This window comes from Rhea americana, unplaced genomic scaffold, assembly GCF_003343005.1.
Source record: "Rhea americana isolate MKP2758 unplaced genomic scaffold, rheAme1 scaffold_411, whole genome shotgun sequence".
Taxonomy (NCBI): Eukaryota; Metazoa; Chordata; class Aves; order Rheiformes; family Rheidae; genus Rhea; species Rhea americana.
The window spans coordinates 147,107-162,902 of NW_028186548.1; the positions used below are offsets into that span (position 1 = coordinate 147,107).

The 15,796-nt window shown below is 44.4% G+C and overlaps 1 long non-coding RNA gene across 2 annotated transcripts; it reads left to right on the forward strand.

Annotated features, from left to right (window-relative positions):
• The first annotated feature begins 1,654 nt into the window (after positions 1-1,654).
• LOC146590308 (uncharacterized) lies at positions 1,655-9,704 on the forward strand. Of its 2 annotated transcripts, none has more exons than XR_014897028.1 (4): positions 1,655-1,782; positions 3,010-5,362; positions 5,448-5,758; positions 6,265-9,704. It is a non-coding gene; the product is annotated as an uncharacterized LOC146590308 (long non-coding RNA). The 2 variants fall into 2 exon arrangements; XR_014897029.1 differs by having other exon boundaries at positions 3,010-3,134.
• The last annotated feature ends 6,092 nt before the right edge of the window (positions 9,705-15,796 follow it).

Consider the following 15,796-nt stretch of genomic DNA (forward strand, 5'->3'; position numbering starts at 1 on the left):
AGCACATTAGGACTTTACTGAGGCATCCGTTAGGTCTTCTCTCACAGCACTCCCCCGATGCTGCTTAGCATGAGCTATTCCTAATACCACGGTAGAAACCCCTGGCCACTGCTGCTCCAGCCTGGATTAGATGTTACTTCATATATCAATTTCTATCATGACCTTCTGTTGTTTTTTTTTTACACTTGGCACCTTGCAGATGCTTCTTGATGCTTCTCATTGTGTGACTAGAGAAAAGCCAGGAATCACCAACCCTGAAGCTAACGGGAGGCTCATTAGAGCTGGCTGCAATCCCCTACGGGTTGGGCTTGGTGTTCTGYGGCTGTGACAGTGTCAGGTGGGAGYCAGCTACACCGGACTTCACAGGTCTGGGAACTGCTGTCCCAGTTCCCTATAAATGGCTAAATGACTCGTTACCCCTCCTCAGTAAGAAAGGTGGGAGAAAAAAAAAAATCTGATGTTTCAAGGATGAGAGTTTGCACAGTAAGTAAGTGCCTGCTGCAGATGCATTACTCYTGCCTGGGGTGTTTCCAATTAATAGCTTATTTGTGAGCATGAACATCAAAACTGCCACTCAGCGAAGTGAACTGCGGCTCCTCTCTCCAACACTAAGCATYGGTGCCAAGAGGCTGCACCTTGCCAAGCGTTTACAGTAATCCTTGGCAGGTAGCCGGGGTTTCAACAAAGACATCTGCTAATCCACAGGACTAAGCTTTCAGGAAAGAGAAGCTTGAAGGTTTCAGGAAACCCTGCTCCCAGCCAGGGTCTGCGAGTTGCAAACTTGTCTGACCTGGCTGGGGAGCACACCTGAGTCYCCTGAGACCGGGGGTTTTCAGAGACGAAAGCTCCTGGTAGTTTTAATCACTTGGATTAGTTACTCTGCAGCTTTTGCGGCCTCTGCCCATGCTCCTGAAGCCTCCTTGCTGCGCACGGACCAAAGGGGATGGAGTGAGATGTCCACGTGGGACCTCAGGAAGGCCAGGCACGAATTGCCTGGGCAGAGCTGCTCTCGCACCGCCTGCACTTCCCTTCTCTGAATCACAGGGCTGCAGCGAAATGAGGCGAGGAAGGGACACGCCAGAGCAAACCTGGGCTCAAGAAAAACCTCATCCTGCTGCTGTGGGACTCAGCGACACGGTTTGCCCTGCATTGCCATAGAAGCCAGGTGCAATATGGAGAGCTGACAGCAGTGCGTGGGGTTAGGCGAGCCCTATGTCCTCATGTCCTCCCTGCTKCAAAACACTAAACCTGCCAAGATGCACATCCTCAGCTCAGATTCAGACTCCCTCTTTGGAAACAGACAGCAATACTATGGGTCCAAGAGGTATGAGCCAATTTCTCAGGAAACGTGCTCAAAATCTAGAGACAGATTAAACGTTTTAAGTGTTTTCCTTCTCTGAGGACTGCAACGTTTCTCCTGCACAGCATTTCCAGAAGTTCTGAACTGCAGTCCTGTCTCGTCACCCGTGTCCTGCTCGAGCACAGCCTCGTTGGAGAGCAGCAGAGCCTTTCCTCCTGGATCCAAGCTGGCTGCTTCACTGCTTCTCTCCCCTCCTGGAGAGAGGCTGCTTTCGGTTTCAGGGCTGGGAAATCACATGCTTGCTGGTTTAAACATGATGTAATTGTTGTTTGAAGAGACCTGAGGTCCTGAGCGCTGGTTGGGTTGGCTTGTTTCTCGAGCTTACACTGGCACTGGCAATAGGCAGGCAGCGTGACCAGCTTGGCCTCCCCTCCCAGCACTCACGGGAGATCCAGGTGACCCTTCTGGACTGGTGAAAAAATGTAAGTGTTGATTTTCGTTGTTAATAACCCCTGAAGAGAGGAAACTGCTGAGAATGGCTGGTGCATATGATGAATTTGGAGAATTCCCTGGTTCGGGTCAAGGAGACCTTTCCAGTCTCCTCCTGTGTGCTTTGTCTCCAAAGGTGGAAGCTTCTACAGGGTCTGGTAAACATCAGTCCAGAGGCAAGCCTCTAGTTCAGGAAGTCTCAAAGCTACAGACTGGTGGAAGCCCCATCCTTGGGCTCCTTCTCATGTATCCCATTAGCTATTTGGGTTTTTTCCCCATGTGGCACAGCAGTACCAGAGGTGATATGTGGAGTGGCTGTAGTAAACTCATCCCTCAATTCCAAAAGGCTCTGCTGGACAGTCCTCACTCTGAGGCCAGTTGGTGACAAGATGCTTTAGCAAATGGACCTTTGATCTATCTCATGAATGCATTTGATTTTGAATAGACAGGAATATGAACTGGGCTGCAAGTTTCCATCCATCTCTGCCTACCCAGGGGCATTGCATGTTTTTTTCTGACCTGTTTGAGATGTAAAACGGCAGCGTGGAGTAGGATGGCCCTGCCAACCATCTGCCTGCTGCTGTTGTTCACCTCCTCATCGCCCCAACCTAGGGCCTGGGGCCATTTCAGTGTCTGCAAGCTCAACATGCAGGCTACAAAATGAATCCTGCAATAGTTGAATTACCCCTGCCTGCACTGGCAGAGCTATGGTTTAGAGCCAGAATATGCACAGCTCAGAAGCTCACGTGACCTCTGCGGCATTGCGGCAGAGCAGTGCCATTCGGGCATACCATCACTGCCCAAAGCTTCCTGGTGATTATCCTGCAAGCTCAGAAATGACAAGTAAATTTTGTACAGTTCTCTGGGAAACRCAAGGCAACCTTGGAGCAAGCCCTTACGCCATGTGCACGCAGGCCTGCATTAGACACAGCCTACACATTCAAGTATTGGGCTCCAAGAGTGGACTGTGAACTAAATGAATCCAGGGGAATGATGCTGCATTCGCGGCAGGGTACGAGAATTCAGCCTGGTGGGTATCTCTCATTAGGTTGACTCAGCAGCGATTGGGTTTTGGTTCTGAATTCTGCCTCTGCAGCAGGCCTGGTTAACAGCTAACAGCGAGGCACAGAGAGGCCAGTCATGAAGACAGCAGCATTGGCAAAAGTGATCTTTGGKTTTTTTTGTTTGTTTTTGTTTTTGTTTTTATATATCTTCTGCAGCCCTTTGATGAAATAGGCAAAGAAATGCTGGTCGCTGCCTGAGGAGTGGTGGAGAACACGTGTGGCTCCAGATGATGCAACTCTGCCTTGGCTGGCAGCACAGGCTCCTTTCTCCAGAAGTCTGAGTATGTGTAGCAGAGGAGGGAATGAGCGTCCTGTGGGTGGGAGGGGATGAAATAGGCTTCGCTTTCTCCTTAACCTCGTATTCTTTAGAAAGACATTGGTTTTCTTTTAGAAGTAACATTTTGAAGCTGTGCATTGATGTTAAAAAAGAGGAACATATATTCACTGGGTAATAGCTGCTTTCTGTCTAATACGAGAGTTGTTACTGTYATCTATAATAATTATTTGATTGGTGAGGACATGTCTAAGCCTGCATGTATGGAAAGCAGAATGAGGCTCCCATCTAAACTTGGCAATGCGAGAAGTTTTCCTTGTGATGTCTGTTGCAAGAGCATCCTGGGATCTAGTTGATGAATAGGGCTCTTTTCGCATCTGGTATGATATGAGTCAAAACAAAGAGTTTGTCTCTGAGTGAAATAATTTACAGTGTAACATGACACAAGACAGGGATATGATATAATGATGTTTGTCTTTTGCTGCAAGTCCATGTTGTGGCAAGACCTGCTTATTTTCATGCAGGAATTAATGGGGGAGACCATCAAGCCTGAGCTTGGACAGACACTTGAGTTTGACTTTAGGACTCACAGAGAACTTTCTCCTCCTGGCTGTTGGTGCTTGTTATTCTTTTATTTGTTAAAATGAATAGCCCTCTAATATCAGAATCTCCATACAGAGATTACGATCGAGTCACTCCATAACCTTTTCTCAGTTAAACAAACTAAATATAGAATTGCTTTAGTATCTCCTAGGTGGATTTTTCATAGCTCCCATCATTCTTGCAAAGCTTTCTGAACCCTTCCCAATCTGTCTTTTGAAGTGGCCGTGCCAGAACTGCACTCTTGTTCCAATAATCTTGTGACCAAGTCTGGATAGATCCTTTCCGATTGTATTCAAGGGTGAGGCTCAACTTAYCTTAAGCACTCAACAGTAACAGAAGTTCATTTCACCAGCTCACCACCAAACACACCCTGGCCCTTCTCTCTGTTTGAGACAATCCGCCACCCTGCAAGAACAAATTGCCTTTTTATATACAAACACTGTGACGACAGGAACTCAGTTTGAGACTTGGAGGAAGCTCAGGTCRCATGCATGCTGCTGTCTGCAAAGCTCTTTTTGACTGTGTTTCCTTTTGCTCCAAAGCTTCTTCCAGTTCAATCCAGAGCAAAGTATATATGTGGCAGAAAATGATCAGCTCTATCGGCCAGACACCAGGCATTTCTATTTCGCTGCTCACCCGTATGGTGGGATTCTGCACCCAGGAGCTAGAACATCCCCTCAAACACTACCAAGGACTGGATAGAAAATCTGAAGTTATAGTAACCTCCTATTTTGAACCTTTGCAAGCTCACAACAGGAATGAACCAAATATGAATGCTGCCTCCAAACTTTGCCTGGAGGATTGCATTGATAAATCATGGGTTCTTTCACTGAGATTGACGGAATTTAATCTAGCAGTAATATTTCACTTCTCCATGTAACAGACTTGCAATATTTGCTATGAGTGCTTCACCCTCTTTTCAAATATTAGTTTTGGAAAACGGGCTCCCGGAGAATGCTGCATGGTAACAACRAATGTCTGGGACCAATAGATTTGTAACAGTCTGGGTTGACTTTTTAATAAGTGACCAACAAATTCAGACAGCTTCAAGATGACAGATGGCCTCATGGGGAAATGTTTTTAAAACAAACAAAAGAAAACCCTAGGAAGAGAGGTTAGTCTAATTAGAGGTATATGGATTCAGGACAACAGAAACAGTGTGGGAATGGATTGAATTTGAGCGCAAGTATTATGTTCATTGCAGAGTGTGAACTTGTTTGTCTGGAGAACCAGCAGACTCATCACYGGGTTTCTTGTTTTGTTTTTCAAGCCCACTAATGTTTTGTTGTCGTTGCTACTAGATTCCTCGAGTGAATAGCGCGCCCCATGAACACGAGTGCCTCGGMTTTGCAAACCCAGTGACAGACAGTGAAGTGTGATTTCACCCCTGTGTGTGCACTGTGAGAAACCARCAACTGCTACTTTGGTTAAAGTTTAGAGGTTGGGGGTTTCGTGTGGGCTGGAATGCTGTAACTTTAACCCTTTAGCTGTTCTCACCGTGCATGCCTAGCACTGTTTCCTCTGGAAAAAATGACAGGTTATGGAACCACCTCTTTGGTGAAATCTTGCAGCAAGCAGGTTTTGATCTCATCAGCAACTCCAACCTGCACTGTTAGCATTGACAAAAGAAAGGTGAGGCGTGTGTTGCTCTAAAGAATGAGAGGAAAAAAATACCCTTCTGGTTTGCAAAGCCTGAGACACTGCATCCAACTGCCAGGTATTGATCCAGCTGAAACGTGCCCAGGCTATGGGGGAAATGCACAGCTCGTCACTTCTGCAGGCAGAAGCCCTGGCTCCTCCTGGAACTGGGAGCACCCAAGTGGCACATTGCCTGGCTCCGGCATAACACAGCTACCTCTACTGCTCCGGGACTCACGGTGCCAAAGCTGGACAGCCTGATCCATGGGGAGGAGGGGCAAACAAGCCAGACCAAAGTCTATGTTGTCTCTCTTCCCTGGGTGGAGGCTGCAGTGCTGTGCTACAGAAGTTTGAGCTACCGGCCAAAACACAGGAGCATGAGGCATCGTGGTGAGTCACGAATCATCGGCCTGTTTTTACTGTGTTCTGGGGGCTGCCTAAAGCAAGGAGCTCATTTCCACACCTAGCTAAAAAGTAGCACGCGGTCACATGGGGGGCAAGCAGTCCTAGAAGAGGAAGCACAGGGAGAAGGTTGATGTAGTCTTTGTCATTTAGCTGGTATGAGTTCTCCTTTTATCTAGCACATGAATCATATTTGAAGACGTGCTGCCTGAAATCTCCATCCTACAGCATTCTTTAAGAGCTTTGGTCATTTTGGAACATACTCATACATGATTAACTTTAAAACATTCCATGTATTTTTCTGTAAGATTAATACCAAATGTGTGATTGAATTTTTTAGCTATTTAAATTTACAATTTTTTAAAAAAGTCTGAGTTAATTTGATTAACAGTCCCAGTCCCTGACACTTTATCAAAATTAACCTCACAAGCAAAAATTGAGCCAAATGTTTTTGTCGGAATTGGCTTTAAAGAGGAAAATGTTTTTCTTTGTAGGAAACCTCATGTGTAAAGAACCATTCTGTGGTATGTCCCTGATCCATCCTTCGTTCAGTCTAATGAGGATCCTGCCTAATTGTTGCGACCAGAATTTCCATGGCTGGAGCGAACAGCAAAGGCAAAGATCAGCAGCACTGTCTGCTTCCTCCTGCCAGGCAATTTGGGGAAGTCCCCTTCACTAACACAGAAGCTAAAGGAGCCTCGCAGAAAGCAGAAACACAGGCCTTTAATTTCTCTCCATAGCTAAATGGTGCCTATATGTTCTCGTTTTGTAAAGGGTTCTGTGTTAGGAAAGTGGAGATACTCCCGTTTTGGGGGTTTGGATGTTTTGCCAGGTCCTAAGATTAGCTGCAGTTTGTCTGCCCACAATAAACCCTGATTGATCAGTATATAAATATTTAGTGTATGAYACCCCACCACCACCCTCTTGATATAGCTGTCAACCCCAGCAAAGAAAATCTTTCTCCTTTTTAGGTATTTTGTTTCAAGAGGACAAATGTCTCTTTCTTGTATGATCTTGTACAAGAGATGACTTCGGACATGTCTGTACTGTGTTTCATGCCCAGCTCTGGGCCTCAGTTATTCACACTGCAGTTGTGTCTGCTCACCTCTGGGGACAAGCCATACAGAAGGAAACCTTGGTGTACRTCTCTCCAGCTGTGCTTCACACGTGACAGTTGGGACATGGGCCATGTCACACTGGGCACCTTCTACCAAGATTTTCCTTGTCCTGGAAAATTAAACATCAGAGGAATCACAGAGAAGGAATTAAAGTTCTCAGATACATGAGAATTATTTTATTTTATGGGTAGGGTTTTCATGGGAACTAAAGGGCTGAATGAATGGCTGGAAGTAAGACTTTGAAAATAGGTCAACAGAGTTGTAGGGAAGAACATGGAGGCCAGCAGAGGTGGCAGTGAACTGAAAGGAACTAGGTGGGAGAACGGAGACAACAACCAGGAGAGGGAGAGAATATCCAAGGTAAAATAAATAAYAGTAATAAAGCAATGGAGATCAGGTGTCTCTAATGGGACTGTGGCTGACAAYCTTTGTTTTTCTAACTGTTTTCTGTTTCTTGGTAGCCCATCCCACCACAAAAACACGTCTTCTCCAATATGAGGAAATGAGCAATTCRCAATAGTAAAGTGACTATATAAAAATTCGAATTTGTGCCAGAGCAGTGCAGAAAGGAGCTAGTGGAATTCCCATGGCGGTGGGTGGCACAGGTGTTTGAGTAGGATCACAGTCTGAAGTAGTACCTGAGCACGGAGTGGGGGACCAAGATGTAGCAGCCAAGTAAACAAATCTGCCAAGCAGATCCACAGTGCGGCAGCTCCCTGCAGCTGCTGGAGCTGGTCTTCGGCGAGGAAGAGGTGTTAACACGGAGCTATGCAGACATCCTCGCAGAGCAAGAGGATGGCTGTGCTCAYTTGCCCCTTTGCAAAAACCATTGGAAGTTGCAACACAGCAGGGAGCAGCTGCTAATTTTTAATTCAGACCATCCGAACGGCTGGATGAGGAGAGAGCTTATGGACTGCTCAGGATTTCTGAAGGTTCAAGTGGAGGACAGGGGCTGGGATAAAACAGGACATTCCACAAGGGAGCCCACACAACAGCAGCAGCCGACAGCTGAGCCTCCTCAACGGCTTGCTGTCCTGACACCACACTCGCAGGATTTCCTCTCTGCTCTCGAACCACATAACAAGATCTGTTGTTGTCACAGGAAGCATGTCCACATCTATTYGTGTTACCTGCTAATCGATGTGAGATGATTCTGAACATTTCAGCCTTGAAAAAAGCTGCAGCAGGTCTTTGCGACATGATAAAACACTGTGCAGTGGTAGTGGGAATCCTTAATGCCTCAGGTATCTGATCTCAGGTAGAAGAAGGATACTTCTTAACAAGATTTCATATTATGGCATTCAGCAGCAATTTCAGMGCTCAAATGCCTGAAGCAGGAGTTTGGGTTCAGCCCTTTTTATTTCTCCATCAGAAAGCTTTTTCCAAAACCTTTCCTCATTAAAGCTATCTCTGTAACATCAGGAGCAGAAGTGCTCCCAAGCCTCTGGACCCAGAGTGAGCCCTTATTCTGCACGAAGACAAGGCCTGGGATCGCAGGGATGCATTCACCCTGCCACAGAAGGAAACTTCTTGGTGTCCTCTAGCCACTGTCCTGAGCTGGATGATCACAGCACTTGAACGTCCTACAACCCAAACCTGCCCTGCCTACCAGAGAGAGMCCGAGTCTGATGTGTCCCACCTGACCATGCTGCCCACCTCTGTCTCTGATCTGAGCCTTTTCTCCACAAAACATGCCAACCCTACACACCCTGACCCCTAGTAAAGGGCATAATTTATTCAGGCTCATTTGGCATCATTGCCTGATAGAGGGCAGACCTGATTTGCTGACAAAAACTTTCTTGTCTGAGATACAGGAGTAAAGGTGCAACTTTAAGCACCTTCCTACTCCCCTTATGCATTGAGAAGAGAGAGAGGACAGCAGACATGAAAAATGTCATCTACAGACTGCTGCAATGTGGGAAGGAGCAATATACATGTGAATCACTTTGAGACGTGTGGAAGGCGATCATTTTTTGTTCTCAACCTATGAACCTTGAAAAACTGCTAACTAGATTAGCCCATGTAAATTAATGCTCCACATCCCTAGCTGCAGTGAAAGGTGAGCTACTAGGTCCTTTGGCTTATATGTAAAACCAGGTTTCCAGATTCTTTTTGCCAGGGATAATGCTTACAACAAGCTGCACACTATTTTGAAATGGCCTGCACACCATCGTTTGGACACCCAGTAGAGTTAATGTGGCTTTTGGACTCTGCATGAAAGCCACTTCCTAGCGTGGGAGTTGTGTAACATTAATTTCTAGGTATCTAATAATTACTGAAGTTTTATCTGTATTGTGTAATACAGTGAAATTACAGTGGGATGTAGCTGGCTAAGAACAAAATCCTTATACACAAAGCAAAGAGAGCATAGAGAGTATCAATTTCTGCTCTTCCTTCCACTGAAATACTTCAAATCTGGTCTCCGTGTTTGCTGCTAAGGACAGGCAACACATCCATTAACTTCTTGATTAATAATCTCTTCACATCAATAAAGACAAAACCTGTCTAGAAGCTGGTCTAAAATTCCAGCACATTTTTTTYCCTGAAAAAGCCCTGATTGTGCACTCCTCAATTCCAAGTGAATAAAAGTTGCATCTATTTTCGACTAWCAGCTATTAAGAGCTGATTTACAACCAGCTCTCCCTGAGGAAGTTGTTGCTCATTTTGGGTTTAAGAGTTAGGCAAGCAGCAGTACTGCCAATCTCTCAATTTCTCAGAATTTATGAACTGGATCTCCCAAAATTGTGAAGTTTAAAATACAGTAAATACAGGACTGTCTTCCCATCATTTTGTGGATTAAACCTATATTTAAAGAATTTGTTTTAAAAAAGCAACAGCTGAATTTTTCATTTACTTAACTCTCAGAGTTGGGGCTTAAAAAAAGCCCACATGAATATTCAGATATTTTCACAAACACTTCTGTGCTAATTTTTGAACATATCCTTGATATTTAGCATGCTGTTAGGCTTAGGTGAGGAGCATCTCTGCTTCTGATGCAATCTTTGACTCTCAGAGAAGTTGAAGAAACTGTTAAGCCACATTAAAAAAAATAAACACTCAAATTCAAGAGAAGTCCTGCCATCTGTAAGAAAAAGAATGCTCAAATTTCCTTGAACTGAGCAGCAAAAAGCCTGAAAATCTAAAATCAGAGGCTGTTTTTAATAATTTTGGCTTTATCTTTTCAGTGCTCATTTCCTTTTTATATGCTAGAGCTAATGCCCTTGCAGAAGAATCTGAGGGAGATTCAGCTTCACTAAAGTTGGTTTGTGAAGCACCAAAATCCTTGGATGACCTCTGTAGCAGAAGGGCAAAAATCACTGTTTACTCAATACTCCTAACCATAAATGAACAAATGATAACTAGCCTTTGCTCTACTCGTTTTTGTACCCTACTCAGATTGAGAGCTCATTTTGAACAGGACACACAGCTGTTAAAATGCTGACATGTTTCCTGATGATAGACCCGCGCCAAAAGCAGAACTTGTTCAGAAAGACAAGCAATTTGATCATATTTTGGCAAAGATAAGAGGAAGCTGTACACAAGCATATTCCCTGCAGGGGCCAAAGTCTGATTAATTGGAACTGCTTGGTATTCAAAAGAGTTGAAAAACTTTTGAAAGCCATTGAGGCAGTTTCTTATTTTTCACGAACACAAGCCATGAATACGCCATTCAGCTGAAAGGCACAATATCAGTGTTGTGTAATTGAGATCAAAATCAGACTCATTCTACAAAGGTCTAATTTTATTTGTTTATGTATCTCCCACTCCAGTGAGATAACGAAACCAGCATATTTCCAACTTTAGCGTTAGTTTTTGAGGACTTTTTCTTCACGTTCTTGTAAAACCAGAAAAACAATCTTGTGCTAACATTATGTAACTAAGAGCTTTGAAAATCTTGGTTTCCATTTCTGTAAGAGGTATGACTCTGCTGTGACAGAGCGCATGGCTAATACTGCTCTAGCTCAAGTCAGGGTTTGATACATGGTTTATTTAGAGTATGCGATGCAAGAAGGTAAGATAAAACAGACCATTACCTTTTCTTTTCTTTTCTCTTTTTTTTTTTTTTAATCTGGCAACCTAGGTGCCTTCATCTCTTTCTCAATAAAAAAGGGATATTACAGATCTACTTCCACTGATATATAAAAAAAATGTTTATAAAGTGTATTGCATCAGCACCCAGGCACTTCAATCTGTGAGGTGCTCTGCAAAGAGAGCCTATAGTATAAGAGTTTCGATAGTGTTCATATGTATGTGTATGTATGTATTTTTATATATATATATATATATATATATATATATATACACACACACACACACACACACTCACACTCACACATATGCACAATATATCAAGAATGAGAGAAAAGCAGTATCATCTCTGTATGGGACTGAAACAGAAGCTAAGAAATTTGTCAAGGATCAAAAGTCAGTAGGAGAGTGGGAAATTAAAGCAAACCACCCTAAATGCTGCTTTTAGTTTGGGCAGGAAAGTGCTTTGAGATCCTCTGATAAGAGCGCACTGTAGACATACAAAGCATTGTTATTCCTTAAGCGAAGTCTTCAGCTATGTGATATTCAAAGAGCTTGAATAAGCCACGAGTTGTTCTATATATAGGTGCAATCACTCTGGACACATTTCTACTCTCATTTACACTACCGTGACCCCCCACCAGAATGCAGACTGCAACGTGAGTCCAGCCAGCAGAAGAGGTGCGTTCCTTGCCTTGTTTACTCAAAGACAGCTTAAGGGTTAAGGCACAAAGTATGCAAGCTACAAAGCATGCTCTGCCGCATGTGTGGGAGTAAATGTCATATCCCACTGCACAGGGTATTTATAGCACAGCATTATTTGGGAAGTGAAACTTTTCAATGGTGAAGTTTTCACAACCAGTTGTTTCAGGTTTGAGTTCTGAAGAGTGAAACAGCTGAGAACCCTATTTTAGAGATTCTGACTCTTCATTTGTTTCTCAATGATACAATGAAAGAAATAGGGTTGGAATGCAGGTACTCCATATTTAAAAGCTTGAGTCTCTTCCACTCATACGAAAAGGCTGTTTATTTGAATCCTGCAGCTGACCCATCAATCTTGTGACCCCACAGGAGGACAGAGTACTGCTTTGTCATGCTTAAACGACACTACCTGGTGGAGGAGCTCTTCCCATACATTAGAGGTACACCAGTTCCAAAAAGGGCAGCCTTAGGCACAAGTTACACAACTCCTGGGGGACACCATTCTTTCAGTAATTTGGCTCACCCAACATCCAGCCCCTCAAATTACTCTACACAATTGGTCCCATGTAACTGCCCATGCATTCAACTTAACACAGATGCAAGTAGGTGACAGTTTCTTCAAGAGGTGACCCTGCACTAAGAACCCCAGCTACCCTGGGAGAGCTAACTGCAACCTGATGTACAAGCCAGTGCCTCTCATGCCTCTTGTGCTGTCAACTCAGCAGTGTCCAAAACAAGGGCTGGACATAAACTTCTAGAGACAGGATTAGGATGGCAGAGCACAGACTATAGCAGCATAAAGCTSGGAGTAGCAGTGTGATTAGCTGATGGGGTGAGAGGTAACGCAGTCAGAAATCTTTTAAAAAGTGGGGAGGGGGGCATCTGCCACAGAATCTTAAGCTGGGCAGGAGAAATAAGACCAGAGAGAACAGACARGATTGCATGGGCTCTGCAAGTCCCCATCTCTAGAGCTTCACTGAAAAAGGCTTGCCCTCGTTCAAATCCTTATAAAAGTATTTGGAATATGCTGCTCTTGACTCACAATACACAGTAAGCCCAAAACTTGGAATGCAAGATTGAAAACTCCAAAATAGAAGCTTTTTTGATTAGCGGTTTCACAGTAGATCACCATAACCAGGCCAGGAAGAAACAAAAAGGCTTTTTGTGAACCTGTGCTCTTGAAGCTTTAACTATAATCAGCACATATCCCAGGAAGTAGGCCTTGACCTTACTGGGTCATCCAAAGGAAGCGCTATGAATATTTTTTTTACCAATTATTAACAGAGCTATTAGTATTAATCCTCTGAATCTAGTTATTGATACACTGTGTAATGTTACACAAATAAGGAACGCAGTTGTATTTGCATTCGCTCCATTTGTGCTCACCCTGATAACTACTTGTGGGTTTTATAGCCACAACAGAAACCTGAGCTTGGTTGTACTTGTCCATCTAATTACAAAGTAAGGACAGAGCAGAGGTCACACAGCCAGCGCACCCCTCTCAGTCTTGCCGTTACCAGCTGGGTTGTTTCTGCCTCAGTGCGTTGGACATGTTGCATTCTCATCCTACTCCGAACACACTTTTCCTGCTGAAGAGGTGTCAGAAGTGCTCTGACAGCTCAGCACGTTGATGTTATTTCCAATTAGATTAACAGGACTCGTTACATCTTTGAGCTATTACTGTATGTAATAAATGCCACTTGCTTACTGGAGCAGACATCATTGCATTATTTACACTTTGTTTGTGCTTTCAAGACATTCTTTACAGCTCTAGGAGTGACAAACTTCTCTACCAGTAAGTTGATTGAGACCATTGATTCATTTCACATAACTTAACCACAAAAGCAAAGCAGAGTATTCTGGATTTCAGTATTGAACTTGGGCTTGTTACAAGTTCCACATGTGTTTTTCAAACTCCTCAATCCTATGTATTTCCTTTCTGCCCTATTCAGATAACAATTTCAGAATGTAATTTGCATGGAAAGCGTGACTTGTTCAGAAATCACAAAATGACAAAAGATAACGGATCTTAGTACTCAAAAGCCCTGTTTGATGTTCTTTCCACTGCACTAGAAGTGTTGAATTTATGAGCTATGGCCATAAATACCTCTATATGCAACTCTGGCAAAAATAATCTGGCTAAGGATCCTGCAGAAGTTTAAAGGTAGAACATCTCTCAAAAATATTTCAACTTTTACAAAAGTTTTACACAGCAATGGTTTTCAAGTGTTCTTTTATCTAGACTAGTAAACAACCCACATTTTTAAGAGAAGATATCAAGAGAGGTTGGAAAAGATGTGACTGGTTATTATTCCTGCTGTTCCCTCACCTGAGATTCTCCTAGTGCTTCCATAGTGAGAACACAGATTGKTTTTTTTACTCAGGGATCATCAAAGATTGTGCAGCTCAAATTCTGTGACCACAGTATGCATTACTTAAGTGCAAGAACACGTGAAAACATGACCCTGTTCCTCAGCTCAGCTCTCTCCATGCATTCCAGAGTTGACCACAGTTCAGTTCCTCCAGGWTGAAGGACCAAAACCCATCTGTAATTACTGGCTACTTCCCTGAGAAAACTCACCTGATAATTTGTTATTTCCATTTTAATCATTTTCAAAAGTATTGGAGTTGCCTATGGAATAGCCTCTTGACTATAACATACCATGCCTGATGCTGACTTACTGTGACAGGTTCACATACTGCTGCTTTGCTCCGTAACTGGGTGACAGTAGGTCATTTTTCAACACTGGATACCTCTAGTATCTTATTAAAGAACGCTGAAGATTGAAAGGGTCTCCCCAAACTATGTATAAATAAGGATCTGAGCAAAAGAAGTACCTCCATTAAGCCAGTGTATATTTAAAGTAAGGGATATGGGATCCTGCTACTGCGAGTTTCAAGATTGCTCAGAGCATCATCACAGTGGTTATCATACAAAGCCTGTCTGCCACAACTGTGAGTCATCCTTCTGCAAGTGGCACAGCATATTAAATGTCACCAAAAAAGCCCAAATTTAGGGGGACTAAACAAACATATTAAAGCCCAATTTCCTCCTTTCTTGAGAGCTCTGAAATTATTTTCCATTTTCCTCACTCCCCGACGCAAGGAATGGAAATTACTTTTATGTCACAGCAAAGAGTAATGCTAGAAATCAGAATTTGGAAAGTAAATTGTCAAGAAGAAACATAGCTGAATCAGGAAAAATGCTCAAAGTTATCACTAACTCACACTACTCAAAAGTTATCTCCACAACAGCACTGCAACTCTTCCAATCACCTCCACAGTGATTGAGGATGAAGGTTAATCATCCTCTTCTCTTCCATGGCCTTGATGCAGCTGTCATTGGATACTGACATTCCTTCTTACATCCCTTCTTCCTTTCCCTTGGGTGCTTACACAGGAAAAAAAGAAACACCCCACAAAGTCTTGGCACACCAAATGAAGAAAGTTAATAGGCTATGYAGGAGTAAGCATTGAGAAGGTCACAGCTTCTTAAGCCACAAATAACTGAACAGTTTACAAGTCCACTAAGTCTCAAAAAACTCAGTTTATATACACAATGCTACCATAGCAACTCTGAGCTTCMCAAAGCTACACCTTTCTCTAGTATCTGTAGAGGCAAATTCCTCTATCTAAGCTTTTGTGGAGCAAGAGATTACAGTCCTTCAGTTTTATGCTGCTTTACTCAAGCGCGGCAACAACGGAAAAGCCGCGGCGGATAAGCGTGGCAGCAGCCTCACTACAAACCCAGGGGCCTGGAAGAAGCGCCGCCACCCCACACCGCTTGGGCTTGTTTCCAGCCTCCTCTGCCGAGACGGCGGGGAGCAACGAGCAGAGGCGAAGCTTTGGGAGCCGGCCAGCGGCGCTGCCCGGCCGGCGTGGGCGGGCGGAGCGGCCCCAGCGCCTTGCGGGAAGCCGAGCGCTTAACGGCGCACACAACCACAAGGAGAAAGCGGTCGCTCAGGGAGCCGGCGGCTGCCGCAGCACGGAGCTGAGCCCGCCGGAGGGAAACAGGGAGGCCGCCGCGGCCCGCGCCGCTTGAGCAGACTCCTCACAGGAAGCAACGGTCGGCTGCGGCCGTTTAACGGTCACTCGGCGCACGCGCACTGCCCCCCCACGCACACCTCGGGCACGCGGCCTGCGCCTGCGCACTGGGCGCCTTCCGCGGCGCTGCCCC